We start from the raw sequence: 4509 nt of genomic DNA, 5'->3' as shown, positions 1-4509 counted from the left end.
CCTGCTGAATGTGAAAGGGTTAAAGAATAATTAAAACCTGAAACTGGACAAAAGAAGTCTATAACTTAGGCCTAGTTTCTGGAACCCCTAACCACATTCTGTTAATCATGAAACTTGTAACGATGAGCTCATACGCTAACTGCCAATTTTAGCCTGTGTAACCCTGCTTGCTTGCGTGGCATGAAAAATAATCAATTGTATATAAGCTGAAAATTACTGTTTGGCCATCGCCCATGGGAACACTGGCTATTGTCCATGGGAACATAGGCCATCACCCATAGGAACATAACATTCTAACACAAGCTTTCTGCTTCTGTACTTCCCGCTTGCACACCTGACCAGTGGGTTGACAGGTAGTGAATAGGAGAAAGATGGACCTTTGTGTTTAAGACAGAATGAGGAATAGGATTTGGGGCTTAAAAACCTTGTATCTTGGCATTTCGGGGCTGCTCCTTTGCAAGGACAGCCGCCGGCTAATAAACTGTCTCCTGGTTAAGAGCACTCAAGTTGGGTCTGGTTATTCTGGACACAAGATTTGGAGGCCCCAGCGAGATCTTCTCGTTGTGGGAAAATTGATCAGTGCACCGGAGCGTTGGACCATTTGCGGTTGGGGAGGCCTCTAGGGCACTTGCCCTAGCCCGCCGCCTGTGGTTTCTCGCTTTGCGGAGCACGATCCTGGGAGTGCTGAGGCAGTTTCTGGTAGGGGGCCCAGGGACCGTGCGGACGTCGGACGCGACAAGTAAGTCGGCGGTCGACTGAGACTGTGACGACAGTTTTCTCAGTCCTGTTCTGGTTTGTTAGTCTATGTCTGTCTTGTTTTGTTTTGCTTCGTGTGCTTTATTGTGGAACTATGGGACAATCACAGGGCAAACTAACTCCGTTACAGTGCATGCTTAACAACTTTAAAGATTTTCGTCGTAGGGCAAGGGCCTATGGTGCTTCAGTAACCCCTTTTGATTTGCAGCGCTTTTGTCAATTAGATTGGCCGACCTTCGGAGTAGGATGGCCCTCCGAGGGATCATTTAACATGCAGACTGCATTCCGGGTTCGAGGTGTGATTTATAGAAACCCTGGGCATCCTGACCAAATTCCTTATATTGATGTTTGGATTGATGTAGTTTCTGATGCCCCTAAATACTTACAGAATTGCAGTCGTGCACCCGTTACTGTAATGGCAGCCATACCCCAGGGTTTTAAGAAGCCCCCACCGGTGTTGCAGGGACCTCCCTCAGAGGATGACTGGTATCCGCCACCCTATAATGGAAATGGGGGTAGACGTCCTCCTCCGGAGGGACCGGGACCTCCTGTAACCCGGTCTAGGGATCGTAGGCCACCTTCCCCTGATTCAACCTCCCTGAAAAGAGCCAGTATCTGTTCAAGCCCCATTGAAGGTGATTCCAGGAGGTGGCGGTGAGCCTACTGTCATCTACTCGCCATTCAGTACTAGTGATTTATATAATTGGAAATTGCAAACTCCATCCTTTTCAGAGAAACCATAAGGACTAACCTCCCTTTTAGAGTCTATTTTCTTTACCCATCAGCCCACTTGGGATGATTGCCAACAGCTCTTACAGGTCTTATTCACTACTGAAGAAAAGGAAAGAATTTTGCGGGAGGCGGCTAGAGGAGTAACAAACCCAAATGGGCAGCCCACAGCAGACTTAACCAGGGTACAGGCTGTGTTTCCGACTCAACGTCCCCAGTGGGATCCAAATACAGATCAAGGTAAGGAGGCTCTCCTAAGGTATTGCCAGTTTCTGCTACAGGGACTCCGGGCTGCTGCACGTAGACCAATAAATCTGTCCAAGGTAAGTGAAGTAATTCAGACTAAGGACGAGTCACCTGCAGCATTCTTGGAAAGACTATTAGAGTTTTACCGCCTATATACACCTATTGATCCGGAGGACCCCAACAATAGAAGAGCCATTAATTTGGCCTTTATTAGCCAGTCGGCCCCTGACATTAGAAAGAAGTTACAGAGATTGGAAGGTTTTGAGGGAGAAAGTTTATCCAAATTATTAGAAATAGCTCAGAAGGTCTTTAACAATAGGGACGGTGTGCAAAAGGTCATGTTTGTGGGACAACAAGGAAACCAACCTCCTTGGAAAAAAAAAAAAAAAAAAAACCCTAACCATAGAGGGGGACCTAGCAACAAAGAAGGCCAAAATAGAAAACCTACGCTAGGAAGAGACCAATGTGCTATTTGCAAAAAGAAAGGACATTGGAAGAATGAGTGCCCTGAAAAGGAGCAACCAGGAGGTCAGAAGAAAAAAGGCCCCTCATTCTTTTGGAAGATGAATAGGGGCGTCAGGGCTCTTATCTAATGAGCCCCCGAGAGCCCAAGGTAACTTTGCAAGTAGGGGGCAAACCTGTGAACTTTTTAGCTGATACTGGTGCAACTTACTCAGTTTTAACAGAAACTGCTGGTCTGTTATCCAAAGAAAAGACTGTAATTCAAGGAGTCACTGGGAAAGGGAAGGCATACCCATGGACACAGGCAAAAATTACTGACTTGGGAAAGGGAACCATCACACATTGGTTTTTAGTTATGCCTGAATGTCCCTTTCCTTTGCTCGGAAGAGATTTGCTCCAGAAATTAAAAGCCACTATTTAAGCAACCAGTGGCATATCTCTCAAAGAGACTAGATCTGGTGGCTGGAGGAAGGCCTAGTTGCCTGAGAGCACTAGCTGCTACTGCTATATTGACCAAAGACGCTTTAAAATTGACCTTGGGCCAAAATATTGAAATTGTGGCTCCACATGCAGTTGAAGCCATGCTGCGCAGCCCTCCTGAAAGATGGATTTCCAACGCCCGGATTACTCAGTACCAGGTACTGTTGCTTAATCCCCCACAGACCCAGTTTTTGAAAACTGCAGCCCTGAACCCTGCCACGCTGCTCCCGGATGATGACCCGCAGGCTCCATTGCATCACTGTGTTCAGCACCTTGAGCAGGTAACTGGACTACGGCCAGACTTGAAGGATGAGCCGTGGCCTAATCCGGATGCGGTATTATTTACCAATGGAAGCAGTTTTGTATCCGACGGAGTAAGGTATGCCGGGGCAGCCATAGTAACGGTCAGGGATGTGATATGGGCACAGGCCCTAAGCCATGGGACATTGGCACAGAGGGCTAAACTTATAGCTCTAACACAAGCTTTACGATGGGGAAAGGATAAAACTGTAAACATCTATACTGACAGTAGATATGCCTTTGCAACGGCACATGTACATGGAGCCCTGTACAAGGAAAGAGGACTATTGACATCAGGGGGAAAGGAAATTAAGAACAAGGAGCAGATTTTGGCTCTTTTGGAGGCTATCTGGCTACCTAAGAAAGTGGCTATTACCCATTGCCCCAGCCATCAAAAAGGGGAAGGAGCAGTAGAAAAAGGAAACCGCTTGGCAGATAAAACAGCAAAGGAAGTAGCCAGAAAACCAGTGGGGACTAACGTCATAATTGGTCCCCTTCTTGTGCCCCACTTGGTACAGGCTCCAAACTATAGCCCCCAAGATATAGAGTTGGGGAAGCAACTGCATGGGAAGTTTGAACATGGGTGGCTTTGAATTCCAGATGGAAGGCCGGTCCTCCCTGCTGCGCTTGGTAACACCTTAATTAGCCAGATGCATAATGCTACCCATCTTGGAGGAACTAAGTTAATTGAACTGCTAAAAAGAGACTATTATATTCCTGGACTAACCTCAAAGGCTCGGGATGTGAGTGCACGATGCCCAATATGTACACAGGTCAACTCTCGCCCCATCCCAAAGGAAAATATCGGCACTCGATTAAGAGGACAAGCTCCTGGAGAGCATTGGGAAGTGGACTTTACAGAAGTTGCTCCTGGCACTTTTGGATTTAAATATCTTCTGGTATTTATTGACACCTATTCTGGATGGACTGAGGCCTTCTCCACAAAAAAGGAAACTGCACAAGTAGTAGCTAAGAAATTAATTACAGAAATAGTGCCTCTATTTGGCTTGCCCTTACCATTGGGGTCCGACAATGGCCCGGCATTCATTGCCCAAACAAGTCAAATGTTAGCTAAGGTATTAGGGATCAATTGGAAATTACATTGTATTTACATACCTCAGAGTTCAGGACAAGTAAAAAGGATGAATAGAAGACATAAGGAAACTTTAACTAAATTTAAGCTGGAAACTGGGGAGAATTGGGTGAGCCTTCTTCTTTTTGCTTTGTTACGGGCCCGGTGTACTCCATATATTATAGGAATTTCCCCTTATGAAATAATGTTTGGGAGACCTCCCCCTTTACTCCCTAAAATTAGAATTGAAAAGGTTACAATGAGTAATAATACAAGTCTCCTTAAGTCTCTACAGGCCTTGCAACAAACCCCAAATCAAGTCAAGGGCTTGATTAAAGCTGCTAGACCGACTCCGGGGACATCACGGCCTCACCCACATCATTCAGGCGATTGGGTGTGGATAAAGAAGATCCAGCCTGCTAGCCTAGAGCCCCGGTGGGATGGTCCGTTCCAGTAACTCTTGA

At 46.3% G+C, this 4509-nt stretch overlaps 1 long non-coding RNA gene across 1 annotated transcript; it reads left to right on the top strand.

Moving 5' to 3' along the window:
* Positions 1-695: 695 nt before the first annotated feature.
* Positions 696-4503, top strand: LOC111735747. The gene is made up of 3 exons (XR_002778959.1): positions 696-739; positions 1566-1725; positions 4332-4503. It is a non-coding gene; the product is annotated as an uncharacterized LOC111735747 (long non-coding RNA).
* Positions 4504-4509: the final 6 nt, after the last annotated feature.

The sequence above is a fragment of the Pteropus vampyrus genome, unplaced genomic scaffold (genome assembly GCF_000151845.1).
Source record: "Pteropus vampyrus isolate Shadow unplaced genomic scaffold, Pvam_2.0 Scaffold1000006471, whole genome shotgun sequence".
In the NCBI taxonomy this organism is placed as follows: domain Eukaryota; kingdom Metazoa; phylum Chordata; class Mammalia; order Chiroptera; family Pteropodidae; genus Pteropus; species Pteropus vampyrus.
The sequence above is the reverse complement of the archived record's forward strand: the minus strand, read 5'-3'. Positions and strand labels throughout refer to the sequence as shown.